This window comes from Lagopus leucura, unplaced genomic scaffold (genome assembly GCF_019238085.1).
Source record: "Lagopus leucura isolate 7727_CA_CO unplaced genomic scaffold, USGS_WTPT01 Super-Scaffold_100002, whole genome shotgun sequence".
Classification (NCBI taxonomy): Eukaryota; Metazoa; Chordata; class Aves; order Galliformes; family Phasianidae; genus Lagopus; species Lagopus leucura.
The window spans coordinates 71,596,439-71,610,632 of record NW_024962263.1 but is presented as its reverse complement, the minus strand read 5'-3'; the positions used below and the strand labels follow the sequence as shown (position 1 = coordinate 71,610,632).

General features: G+C 43.4%; 1 long non-coding RNA gene across 1 annotated transcript; it reads right to left on the bottom strand.

The window, feature by feature from the left end:
- Positions 1 to 6,723: 6,723 nt before the first annotated feature.
- Positions 6,724 to 13,680, bottom strand: LOC122178762. The gene is made up of 3 exons (XR_006178471.1): positions 10,509 to 13,680; positions 10,180 to 10,224; positions 6,724 to 7,709 (listed from the first exon to the last, which is right to left on the bottom strand). It is a non-coding gene; the product is annotated as an uncharacterized LOC122178762 (long non-coding RNA).
- Between the last annotated feature and the right edge of the window lie 514 nt (positions 13,681 to 14,194).

Sequence of the window (14,194 nt, the reverse complement as noted above, 5' to 3'; positions counted from 1 at the left end):
AGGCAGCATGTGCTGCGTGAACTCAGTCTCTGGCATTCCAGCATGGCAGGTGGGTGGAAACGGCTTAGCAGAGCAGAGATGTGTGGCAGGGTGATGATAGAAATGGGGTTTTCAGAAAAATAGGATGCAAAATATCAAGGATGTAAAGAAACTGCCTCAAGTTGGGCCATGGAAAGTTTAGATTGGATAGCAGGAAGAAATTCTTCACTGAGCTCGCAGACAAGCACTGGAATGGGCTGCCCATGTTGGCGGTGGAGTCCCCATCTCTGGGGGCATTTAAGAGACACATGGACATGTACCTTAGTGACTTGGTTTAGAGGTGGACTTGGTAGTGTTAGCCGGATGTCAGACTTAGTGATATTGTGGCATATAATTGACTATATGGCTCTGTACAGGGAGAGTTTGCTCTTGAACACTTCCTGCAGTTTTGGTTGTATTATTTCTTAACACACAGAGCTGCTGGTTGTTCTCATAGCCATTCCCTTCAGCCCAGTGTTTGAAAGGCATCAGAACCTCCAGCAGAGGCAGTACCATGCTGTGACAGGCAAGCTGAGATCTCCTTTTGAAGATGGTAAACCATCTTTCTTTGGCCCCTTTGGATATCCCAGACCTATTAAAATAAATAAAGGTAGTGAAACATAAATATTTTCTAGGACCAAATTTGTCAGCTGCTCACAGTCTGTTTGTTACTTAAGGGTGTTCCAACATCTATCAGCCAAGGAACCTGAGTGCAGCAGCTCCAGTGCAATCTGCACAGTTACAGTCAAGGAAGCTTCATAAGGCTCACGAGGGCAATTTATGAGTGGTTCTGAGAGAGGAGTAAGCAGCTTGGCTTGCCAAAAGCCAGCCACTGGCCTGGGTGCCAGCTGTGGTCCCACTGCCCAAAGCCCTGCACAGCTCCTGCATGTAACGTGCGTGCTTTCTTTGCACTCTGTTTCAAGACAACAGTTTGTCCCTAGTTAAAAAGGTAAAGCATAAAATATAGTCATAAACTCAATGTTTTATGGCACTGAATAGCATCCTGTGTGGGAATTTATCACTGAAGATGTTCCTGGAAGAATGAATCTGAAGTTTTATGGCCCTAGCACACAAATCTTAATTAAAATAGCTCCAGTTTTTTCCTTCGGATGTGTTCCATCTGCAGATAGTACAAGATTAAGCAGGTACTGCTATGGTTTAATTGGTTACAGGTGACTTATTTATTTTGCTATAAACTTTAACAGCCCAAAGCAACAGCACAGTGAAATCCAAACACAATTAGTAAGACACTAGGCAAGCACTCAGTTGGCTCTGTGCTACATGGAGAGCTATGTGACCAGGGGGAGTTGCTAACAGTACACACACAGAGTGCATTCTGTCCACTGTAAACCCTAAACATTTTCCTCTGTACTCTTCTTATGCTTTGCACCCTTTTCTGCTCTGCCAAGAGGGTGGGAAAAAAGGAAGAGGAGAACTGGAAGATTTCATCTGTGGGTGTTATCAGGGTTTTAGGTAAGAGTTCAGTTAGAAGTAATTACACTGGATTTTTAAATCTTGTTTTGCAATGTTATGGTCAGAATGATTTAAAACAGCAGAGATTGTCCCCGCTCAATAAGCACTTGGAGTATTTCTAAGCTTTAGCACAACTGAGCTAAACATCCCCTGCTGTGTGAATCTTCTTTCCAGCTCCAATGTTTTTGCTGAGATGCTTCTAAATGGGACTGCAAACTTATCTGAGAGCAATTATTCTGCATTTAGTGCCATTCTTTAAAAATGTGGTTATGAAAGAACCTGACTCGCTGCTCGTTTCCTCTTTTATGCCCAAACACCATTTGTCTACAGCAGCTCACCCTGAGACCCCTCCATGCACTCTCCTTGCTACGGTGCAAGCAGTCCCAGGAGCTGCAAAGCAGCCGGGACTGGAACCAGCAGCCTGGCAGTGCTCCCCGCGCATCGCTTTGCACATGAAGATGTGAAACGCAACTGTAAATATTGTGAGGCCTCAGCCATTTCAGTTTGGTACACAGGGTGTGAGTCACCGGTTGCTGCACAGTGCCTGTGTTCGAGGCGTGTGTCAGCGCAATGGGAGAAGGCAGATGATACCGCTATTATGTGAAACCGCTGCCACCCACTGCAGTGACTCACCCGGCGTCACCCAACAGCATTTACATCAGCTTCAAAATACGTCTCCGTTATCTGTGCCCGTCTCAGCAGGTTATTTGTTTCTTCCTCCCGATCCTCCTCAGGTCAACAACAACAGGGCTGTGTGCTTTTCTACCGGGGGGTGGTACAGGGCTGGAGGTTCTGCCTTCCCGTTGTCAATTTGTCTGGGACTTTGGGGGGTGCAGAACCACAGCAGCATAACAGCGGCATTTTCCCTTTGCCCTAAATGGCTGAGCCCTTTCCTATGAGGGAGATTGTCTTTATTGGTTGAGATCTGCTGCCTCTACCAAGAGCAAGTCCATCTGCACTATCGTAAAGCACTGAAGGAACACAACTGAGCCCTGATCTCCATTTGCCTCTAAGTGCCAGTCTGTAAACAGCGAAGATTCGGGGGCCAGGAACCTAAGAGAAGGACCAGACAGTCTCACTGGTCACTGCTGACATTTACTACTGCTCTGTGCACCTGTGGGCAAGCAAATTGAAGGGGGCAGTGGGTCAGATCTGGGCGGGAGCATTCAGCTGGAGCAGCCAGCTGCTGCCTAGTGGCAATGTGGTGTCTTGCAACCGTTTTGTGACTGGAATAATATTAAATAATTGCATTCTTATTTCTTTGGGAAAGTTAACTCAATTATTAGTTTCCTGGTTCTCTGTCATACTTTGTGTGCAAAGGGACATTTAAATACATTGGAGTATTTGGGTTTGAATTAACTGAAATCAGAATTAGAACATGGCTGGAAATTTGGCATTCTGGCTCTGCACCTTATTTCTCAAATTGGAGAAATTGAGTATTCCAGTGTTGGATTGCTGCCTGAGTAAATATATACACATTGAATACATCATATAAAACTAAAAAGACAAAACCACTAAAATATGTATCAAACATTCTCAGAACACAGAGGGAAACTACTGACAGAGCTCTTCCATCGTTGTGCAGTGATAAGAGCTGGATAAGAGCCGTATGGAGCAGTGGGAGAGCAGTGCTGTCAGAGGGGGCTACTGTCACCCCCAGGCAGCAGCAGCTCCTCAGCTGTCCCATACTGAGAGGTCTGCTGGGTCCATCTATCCATCTGTCCTGCTCCAGAGACACCAGAGCTCCAGGACTGTGTTTAAAATTTGCTTTCACCGCTCCCCCATTACTAATAAATGATACGGAAAGATCTCAGGTACAGCTCTGTCTGAAGGCACAAAGAAGAGCCCTCTGAGAGAGGCTCCTCTCACCTGCCCTCTGACCCAGACTGCACTCTCTGAAGTGTGGCATCTCACAGGCGTCTCGCACTCCCCAGATTCTCCACATTCTTTATTAGACATTCTCCATGCATCACTCTCCCTCGCGAGTACCTAATCCCATGTCAGTTTTTAACAGCCAGAAAGCTTTCTATGTATTTTCTTAAGCCACTTTTTGACCTTCAGATGTACTTACAGCAATGCGTCATTTTGAAAACCTCAATAATTTACTTTTCCCTAGGAACTGTTTGCAGGTGAAAGAAATCTGACTTCATGCCTTTGTTGGAACTACAGCTCACCAGAGATGAGGCTTTGCAAGAGCTTCTCATCACCAGAAAGCTGTGTCCCATTCCCATCTAGATTTCTTTCCAGAAACTATTTTCTTCCTGCCCAGTCAGCACTGGCATGTTGAGCAAAGAATAATTCCATTTTATTTTCCTTATCCCTTCATCATCACATAGGGAGTAGGCTTTGGAAATCCATTTCAGTATAAGTAACTTTCTCCTAGAGAGGTAAATTACCCGAATTTATAACCAGTGATATACAGGCATTTTGCTGTGGCACAGCTGAACAATGAGCTGAAGATTCAACACGATTTTTATCTCAGCAGTTATCAGTTAGCAGAGGTGTTTTGAATAATTTCTTCTTAGAGCGATATGACACTGCTGTTCTCCTTCAGAAGCAAAAATCTGAGACTCTGTACACTGTATAATGCATTTACATTGTTTTTAAGCATTATGGTTTTCTCTCTCAGCCTTTTTTATTAACTTTTTTTTTTTTTTTCCACTTTAAAAGGCAAATCCCACCTGTGGTTAACACAGAAAAGAGACAATTTACTAGAATACAGCTGATCACAAATGGCTAAAAATGTATACTAACAGAGAACAGACAAAACCGAGGCATTCTTTGATTTTTGAGAGGATGACCTTGGGGAGATTTCACTAGGACTATGGCTTGCTGAGGTGCTATATGCCACCTTAAGACCACATGTACTGCCAGCAGATAAGCTCCCGTTCAGTGCGCCATTTTGAGCCAGCTGCAGAAGTTAAGCTGTGGAAACTTGGTTATCTACAATAGTCCTGTAGGGCTTGAGGTTTACTCACTCACCATCTTCCATCAAGTGAAACTTTGTCATGAATGAATAGAGAATAGGCTTGATAGCTTTGAAAGTCACCTTCTCCTAAGAATTTATCCATATCTACTTGGCATTGAATGAGAACTTGCCTGTGTTACCAATACACATGGCAGAATTTCTCCCATGGCAATGTCACTTTTCTTGATCCATTTTCCACAGCACGCTTTAGGTCTCCTGGTGGTCTTCTCCCATGCTTCAGGAGATGAATTCACCACATAGGAGTTCATCAATCTAGAAGACACCAAGGACTGCAGATTAAGATAAATTCACTCTGCTCTTCTTCTTTCTGATCTTCTTGGGTAGCGGTGCAGTGCGCAAGGACAGGTGTAAATGAGTTGTAGGATCTGAACAGCGCCAGCTCTGAAGGTCAGGGAGAGAGGAGATCAGGCTCTGCTGATTTCTGGCAGCGAAGGTCCTCTTTCAAAAGCATCAAGAGTCCCTCTCAATGTACATCAATATGGCTATGAGAGGAGGTTAGCAAAGTCAGTTCTGTCCCTGATAAAGAGATTGTTTTCCCTGCTCTTCAGGAACAGAAAACACAGAGGTCTGTGCAAGATGCATGTGGATGTTAGTGTGTGCAAGTATAAAATGCCTATGAGAGGGGATCCAGTGTCCAGGATGTGGAGAAGTTTGCATGTGACCCCAGTGTTGGTCACTTCTGCAGAGGCCTTGAGGCAATGCTAGCAAATGGCCGTGCTTGCATGTGGCCCAGCCTGCTTCTCGGCCTCTGGGCTCACAGCCCGGCCAAAGTCCTGCACCTGCTGGGCCAGGGAGCAGGATAAGTCAAATTGCAATTCCCCAAATTGGAATCAGCATCTTCCTGCATGGAGTAAAGAAGGAAATGGGTAAAGAAGAGAGGCCTACAGAAAGTCTCCCAAGTCTCTCAGCCATAATCACCAGTTGCCCTGAGTGCAGTGATGAGAGAGGGACTAAACAGCTATTTCAGTAAAATATCATTTATTTCAGTAAAATATCATTTTTCATCTGATGTCACCCAGCGTAGACAAATGCTACCCATTTGTGCCGAGAACATTCCCTGAAATTCTGGAATTATTCAGCTGTTGTTTTTAGAAAACATTGTGCTGCAGATCTGAACAACACCATGGGGCATCACCTCGCTTCCCCAGCAAGCCGACTGATGAGAATTGCTTCGGTACACGGGTTATTTTTTAGCAGTTTGACCCTGCACCTGGGAGCCCTCACCATGAACTGTGGGTTTGTTGTGCATCTGTGCAAAGAGAGCAGCGTGACTCACCTGGACCCGAGAGATGGCAGGCTGATAGTAGCTGGGCTTGGTTGTTGTTTACTGTTTGCGTTCCTGATGATTGAGGCAGAGCAATGAGCCCAAATCTGCTGTCATTGAATGCAGATTTATCACCCATACAACGCGTGTGTTCAGCGTGGGACTGAGTTCGCACACAGCAGGTGGTACCATCACCTTTGTTTCATCTTCCCTGCGTGATTCACAGTGAGGATAGGGAGATAAATACCACACATTTAATAGCTTCAAGAATAGTTAAAAAGCAACAAGAATAACAGCAACAAAGAATGCTTCATCTTAAAGCTTCCCTGCATAAGACTGCAAAACGGGTTTGTGGAGAGCTCTGTGGAAGGATCACAGTGAGTTGGATACAGCAGAATGGAAACAGCACTTGGAATTTGGCAGGAGATTCAGGCTCCTAAAACTGCCTATGCCCTGCCACAGTCAATGGGGATCCCATTACTAGCTTGGAGAGCAGTTCGTAGATTGTCATTTGGAAAGAGTTCAAGTCAGATGGGTGAACAAAACACCAAGTGCTGTATGATGTGTAGGCTGGCCTCCTACCATCTAGGAGGGCATGGACCTCCTGTAGGCCCCATTTCTTCCTTGCTTGTCTTCTCAGTTGCCCTATGGCAAGTCAGATGTCACTGGACATGGTTTAACAACTGCAGTTAGCTCTGTGCCTCTTCTTCTCTATAGTGAGAGCCTGCACTTCCAGTGTACATGTAAGTTACACCAAGAGTGGTGTTGTCTGGAGCTGAATTCCATCATGCATGGTTAGACTGCCTTCACACTGCCCTGCGCTCTTTGATTTCTTCCCAGGAGATGTTCCTGCTGATAAAGACACCTCCACGTTACACAAAAATATTGGATACTTCAGTATTTATTGCAAATAACAATATATCAAAGCAAAGATTTACTTAAATCAAAATATGATATTGTGTTAATAATTACACAGGGAAAAAAAAAGAATATTATTAAAGCTGTAAAGTAACTGACCCACTTATAAAGATTTTTGTAAAATCTACAATAATCTCCTTTTGAAGCCTTGAATCTCACAGATTTGATTTGCTAAGAAAGAGTTCAAGAGGGATGACATCCCTACATTGGTATTTTAAGTATAAGTGGATTTTGAGTGATTGTTAAACTCTTTGGGGTCCCTGAATGAGAGCTAATGAGAGATACAAGGCCTGAATGAGGTAAATATATTATCTCCCAGCAAAGCAAAGCAGCAGGGAAATTATAAGTTAGATTTATCACTTTGAGTGTAACCCGTACCTGATTGAAATAAGTGGCAAGACTGTCTTTAACTGAAACAGGGACAGTGTTTGACCAATTCATCTTCTCCACATTTGAAGCTGTAAGGTTTGAAGTGCTTGCATATTTAAATTTTTAAAGCACTTTTGTTATTAAAACCACTTTTTTCATCTCACCACGAAAGAATAATTTCCCACTTTTTGAAGCAATGTATTTCAATAAGGCCAGCTAAAGTATTTAACAAATTTAAAGCCATTTTTAGTGGTTTTAGAATTTATTTTTAGACAGTACTTATGCAATTATCTCAATATATTCTTCCATTTGAAAATTAGACAATTATTAGAAACAGCTACTTTACAGTAGTAACAGTATTTCTCATTAGAAAAACAACAAGCTGCATATACCATTCTGGTGTCAGTTGACCTAATAGCATTCCCAAATAGTTTCATTATACATTTTCCACAGGTTTTGGGCCCTCTTGAATGCACTCAGTGTAATGGGCCTGAAACTGCCATTTGCACTAATAGTGGCCTCACAGCAGCAATCATAGTGTTGAGCATGACAGCAATGACCCTCTATTCAATACTTAAATGGTGCCCTAGCAGGCAAACTGGGCAGCGCTTGAAGATGGCTGCAATGTTGCAGCTGTAGATCCGCCATTCTGAAGGGCCAGGTTCTTCTTTCATTTCTCTAAAGAAAAAAAAAAAAGAAAAAAAAAAAAGAAGAAATAACAACTTACATGAACAGGTTTGGAGAACCTCACACCTTCAGAGGTCAACCAGTGCGCCAAGGAATTTGTTCAGTGTGAAGAAGGGAAGGCTCCAGGGAGATGTTACTGTGCCTTTCAGCACTTGAAGGGAGCTTACAAACAGAAATGTTTATATGTTTTTAAACTAGGAGAGATTTAGGTCAAATGTCAGGGGAAAATTCTTTACTGAGAGGGCAGTGAGGCCCTGGCACAGACTGCCCAGAAAGCTGTGGTGCCCCATCCCTGGAGGTGTTCACAGTCACACTGGATGGGCCCCGGGCAGCCCGAGCCGGTGGGTGGCAGCACGGCTCACAGCAGGCAGTTGGAACTGGCTGAGCTTTAAGCTCCCTTCCAATCCAAATCATTCTGTTCTATTATTTAGCTAACAGACTTGAGAAAAGGAGTGTGATGCTCTAAGCTGCAGCACCTCCACAGGCAGGGAAGCTCATGTCAATACCCGAATGATAACCAGATTTTCACCTAAATCAAGTTGAAGATCTTTGCCACCTTCACCTGTAACAAAGATTGTTGAGAGATAAACACTGTCAGGCACTTGTCTCAATTCTCACTACAAGTGGGCCATTTACACGCCTGTACAAACTAACCATTTTGGACATGTAGGTGAAGAATTTACATCACACCCATTTGATGTTCAAGAAGCATTTTAACACTCCTACTTCATCTTGCTGAGGTCAATCTGTTTTGTTAGACTTCTCCCTGATTACGTTTCTATTCCCTGCATATTTCTATTAGGCTCATCTAAAGCATGTAAGCTCAGGATGCTTGCATCCACATTCTGTTCTGATAGAGATGTAAGCACACACTCTCCCCTGTCCTTCCCCACTTCCTGTGTTTGCAGTTGCTTTCTGTAAAAATTAAATTGTATGCTAAAGACACAAAACTTAGATCCCCCATTTGAAGAATTCTTGATTGCTTTTTCTATAGGGAAACTACTCCATCCTTCAGATAACTTTAAACACATAATAATAAGATGCAGCACTGGATTCACCCCTGATAATTATGTATACTTAATATACTTCTGACAAGCAATTCTGCATTACAGTCTTTTCATCTGATTTCCCACTAAACGAGTGCAGCAGATACTTCTGCTTTTCTGTGCAATAGGGAGCTGCTGGCATTCCTTTGCTACCTCACAGGTGGTCTTCTTCATAGCAATTACAACCCGTTTTTCTAGCACTTACTTACTAGGGGATAACCTTACCCTTGAAATGAGATGTAAAAGCATTTACACCAACACCAGTATTTCTGGATGTGATTTTGCAATGAGCAACTGGGATTCTGGGAATAGCTTGGGTTTAGCAGCTGGTCAAAACTGCATTGTTTCCCTCTTGCCTCTTCAAATGCTTTCTGTATTATTGGTGACTGAGAAATCCATGTATAATTCAATTTTTTCAAGACTCTTCATCAGTGGACCATAATGACTAGACTGACTGAATAATGTGTAATTTGAGTGCATTTTGTTTGATGGCCCTCTAGAGCAGCACAGGCAGCCCCATGGCACGCGTTTGGTCTGGGGCAAACAGCAACAAGCAGCAACAAGCAGGCAGCAAGCCTCTTAACAACTAAACAGCCACCAAGGATCTGGTGAAATATAACCAATTCCAAAACAGTACTGTCCAAGTAGTCTTAGTAATGCCTACAAACATTCACTTGGGTGAACTCGGCCTGTTAGGCTGTTGTTTAGCTATGGGGAATAAAGATTAGGAGACATCAGAATTCAGGACAAGCAAGCGAGGACTGCAAACATGGAATATTTCTAAGAAAACCAAGCTCCTGAGAAGGAAAGAAGAATATTGCTAAGCAACATGAAAGCATTCAGAACTGCAGCCTCTGGTAGAGTGAAGGAATATTGAAGAACGGCAGTAAAAATAAGACAGGAAAGTCAAAGTAACAGAAGGACAAAAGCTGAGACTCAGGAAAGAGCAGCCAATGACATGATGAAAGGTGACATAGGAGAGCAGGAGGAGACTGCTAAGGGCCATTGTCCCTGGCTGCTCTGGGTGGAGAATGGGTTCTCATTGTGCCGTGTACTCTAAATCAGAATTTGTTTTTGCAGTTGTTTTCCCCATCACGTTTTAAGGTGAAGTTAAGTTGAAAACCCTTTCCTGCCCAGAGCCTTGTCTTCCCCTGGATGAGAGCAACAGAGGGACAGCTGCTCCTGGGCTGGCTTTGCACTGCAACCACGATCTTGACAAGCGCTTCCAACACCCAGGTTTGTTTCCATCTCCCTTCTGCTACCGCTGGCGGATGTGCAGTGCCGCACGTCAGAGCAGGCAACCCACACAATGGAAAACCCAGCTGGGTCTGTTGGCAGCTCTGCTTCCTCATACTGGCCCCACCACTGCCACAAGGCAGGAAATGGCCAAATGGATTTATGGGGGAATAAAGTACCTGTGTAGTCCTGTCCACAGCAACTACGATTTCCTCCTGATGAGACTGGAAAGAAAAGGCAAGCCTGAAATCAACTGAAATAATAGACAGTGTAGCTAAATCCAGTTCTGCAATCCTATATTTTTAATTTCAGATACAATATGAATTTCTAGGTAGCAATTGTGAGTCCACTTCCAGCTCACCAGTAAGTGAATGTGTGCAGCAGAATGTTAATCTCAGAGGAGCATGGGGAAGCAAAGCATAGTAATCATGCACAATACTAAGTATTTCCTGGGTAATATAAGGCTATAGAATGCAATAACTAAAAGATCAAACATTTAATTTCAAACCTTTATCTCTCAGTAAGAGCTGAACGTTTCCCTGGGACTGCTCCACGAAAGCAGCTCGAGGCTGCTCTCTAGAGGTGGGAAAAAAAAAAAAAAGAGCTTTGAGTTCAAGACTTTGTTGAAGCAGACTTAAGCACATCATGCAGGGCAGCAGAAGTCCTTAATGAATCTACACAATACAACAGCTAAAAAACGCTGTTTTTAGAATAACCGAGCACAGGCCAATAAATAGCAAACAGACCTATAACAGCATGCACGTTCACTTTTTGTTTTTTTAAACTCTAACATGAATGCTACAGTATTGCCAAACAGCATTTGCTACTCAAAGCTGGCTCTCCATATACTTAGTCTCCCCTGTAGATTTCTTCATACAAAACAGCTGTGCCCTCTGTGCTTCCCCACAAACTCTCTTCTCACTGGAGAGAAAGAAATTGCACATATTCTTCCAAGCCCAAAAGTTTCAGAGAAGCATAATGCTGCAATAATTTGCTTATGGGCTCAAATGAAGCTCAAGAAAGAGAAGATCGAATTCATAGAACAGAATCACAGAATCATAGGATTATCTCAGTTGAAAAAGACCTTCAAGATCACTAAGCCCAACCATCCACCTGACCTACCAAGTCCAATCACTAAATCACATCCCTCAGTGCCAAGTACACTCATCTCCTAAATACTCCACCACTTCCCTGGGCAGCCCATTCCAGTGCTTGGCTGCCCTCTCCATGAAAAAATCCTTCTCTATGCTTGATCTAAACCTTCTTGGCACAATGAAGTTGCACTAGCAGGAATTCATATATTACACTTGTTTTCCTTGGCTGTACAAAATGCAAATGCTGACCTTTGCAAGATTAAGGTGTCACAATTTACTCCAGCAGTAATTCTTGCAGTGACATTACAGAAAGGGCAGGAGTTGATTCACTTGTACTAAAGCACCATTAAAAAGATCCCATCCCCACCGAGTGAAGGGTGCTGCCATTTGCTTATGACTCATCTCACATACTGTGTCCTAAAGATATGAAAGTTAGTGTAAGATAAACTGTGCACTATACAGTATCTGCGTGGAGGCAAATACCAAGCTGCTGGCAAATGTTAGCCTTGTACACTAAGAATCAAACCTGTTAGGTGGAAGACAAACTGCCTTTATTGACATAAGTGATGTGCAGAATTCAAGCATCCTTTCCACAGTGTGAATTCTACTAAAATAAAGTCAAACCAAATTCATGTACCAGGCATCTGATCACCTTCTCACCACTTCTGTTCCTGGACCAGTCCCTGTGGGCCATGGTTTTCTGCATCTAATAGTTAAGCAGGACAGAGATGCATTCATCTTTCAAAAAGCTTTCAAAAATCAAAAATACCCCTATGAACATTAACACGGAGGTTTAAAAGCAGAGTGTTTTAACATACTGCTATATTAAAAAGAAAACAGAACTGCCCCGAACCAAAGAGCTGGCATCTGCTGGTCACCCTGGTTTGCTGTGTGTAGCAGCTGTAGTCCTTAAACCAAATGCAGTCCCAGAATGAGATTCCTGAATATTGCAGGAGCACTCACACGCCTGTCTCTGCTCAAGAAAAATTAAAACAATTAAGACCAACTTTAACATTAAAAAAAAAAAAAACAGTAATTCAACATGTCACCATACTGCCTATGTCTGTCACCTCGCCTGATACAAAACCTCTTTTGAATGCCTATTTACTGTTTGCCCTTCTAGGACACAGAAGAACAGGAATTCCTCTCCGTGCCTGGGAGCTGTAGCCATCTTGTACAGGATTTCCCTCCCTGCTAGTTGACCACCAGCCTCCTGGTTGTTTCTTCCCAGACGCACAGCTTTAGGCTTCTGTCTGCTGAACGTCACACGGTTCTCATCAGCCTGTTTCTCTTCCACTGTGCCGAGGTCGCCGTGAATGGGAGCCATGGGGTCTGTCAGCCACTCCTCCCAGTTCTACGTCATCAGAAAACTTGCTAAGGGTGCACTCTGTCCTGACTGGGTGCCCCAGTACTGACCCGAGGGCACACCACCACTGGTACCCACTTGGATGGCCTTCATGCCATGGATTACACCACTCTGACCTGTCCCCTCATCTAGCTTGCATGTTCTCACTGTCCAGTTCTCCCTAACAAACATCCGTATTTGCTCCTCTTCCTCCCAGCTCTCTACTTCCCTCCAGTCCAGGTGATCCTAGAACTCACTGAAGGGATTGTTTTCTAATACAACTTCATTACTACAACCTATTTGTGAGTCTTTAAAAGCTAACCATCAACATTTCAAGATTCTTATTAAAAGTTTGGTGCGTTGCTATTTTGGATACTTCTGCTGTGCAGCAGCTGTCTCTCCTTCTCAGATTTCAACTATTTCCAGCCATGTAAATGGTAAAAATCCACATGTGCCTGCTTTCCCTATTAGGCCATCAATCACCTGTTGTTACTTATTATAGTACAAATCAAATTTCCATACCACTCACATTCCAGAGAAGACCATACTCTTCATTTCTTCCACAAATTCCTTTTTACCTTAATCACTTGGCATGCTTCTCAGAGATGGAATGAAAGTTTTCCATTTTTATACACTTTAAACCTTGTTCCACTTGCCACAATTATTTTAAGAACTGCAGAAATACATTAAACCAAATCAAAAGGAGATTCTTATTGTAGCATTTTCTTATAAGTTAAATCTAATACAGACCACCTCCCGTTCCTGTACCCAAATTATCCTTCTTCACCCCTAGGAAGGCCCAACATTATCGGACATCTGTTATTCCAAGGCTGGCCCTCCTCACAACTCCTCACAAACAAAATCAACCACTGCAGCCCTAAATAACTCCAGCCCAGACACACCACTGAAAGGAAGTTCACAGCAGCCACTTCCCATCTCAGTCCTAAGTCAGTTTTAAAGGGTACTGCAGTTGTTATTATATATTTAGCAACTGAAATACATAGTATGTTAATAGCAGGTGTGACAATTGGTACTAAAATAAACCCCTCTCTATGAATACACTAAATGGCAGTTGTCACATGTATTGTATGGTAGGAAGGATGTCACAACAAGAAAAAAGTAGCAAAGGGTGTCTAATAATTCAAAGCCAGAAAGCAGCCCCAGGCTGCAAGCGATTGCAAAGAATGCAATAACTAAGATATCAGAGGGCTGGAGCACCTCTCCTATGAGGAAAGGTTGAGGGGACTGGGATTGTTTAGCTTGGAGAAGGCTCCAAGGAGACCTCATTGTGGCCTTCCAGTACTTGAAGGGAGCTTATAAACAGGAGGGGGAATGGCTGTTTACAAGGGTGGAGAGTGACAGGACAAGGGGGAATGGTTTTAAACTGAGACAGGGGAAGTTAGATATTAGGAGGAAGTTTTTCACACAGAGGGTGGTGACACACTGGAACAGGTTGCCCAAGGAGGGTGTGGATGCCCCATCCCTGGAGGCATTCAAGGCCAGGCTGGATGTGGCTCTGGGCAGCCTGGTCTGGTGGTTGGTGACCCTGCACACAGCAGGGGGTTGAAACCAGATGATCTTTGTGGTCCTTTTCAACCCAGGCCACTCTATGATTCTGTGAATGCAGAATTATTTGGGAAAAAAACCCAACATATTAGTATTGGTTGTTAGCATCCCACCTTACCTTCACTTGTGGAAGAATCATCTCAAATCCTGAGAGTCACGAAGATATAAATAAGACAAACATTCATACAC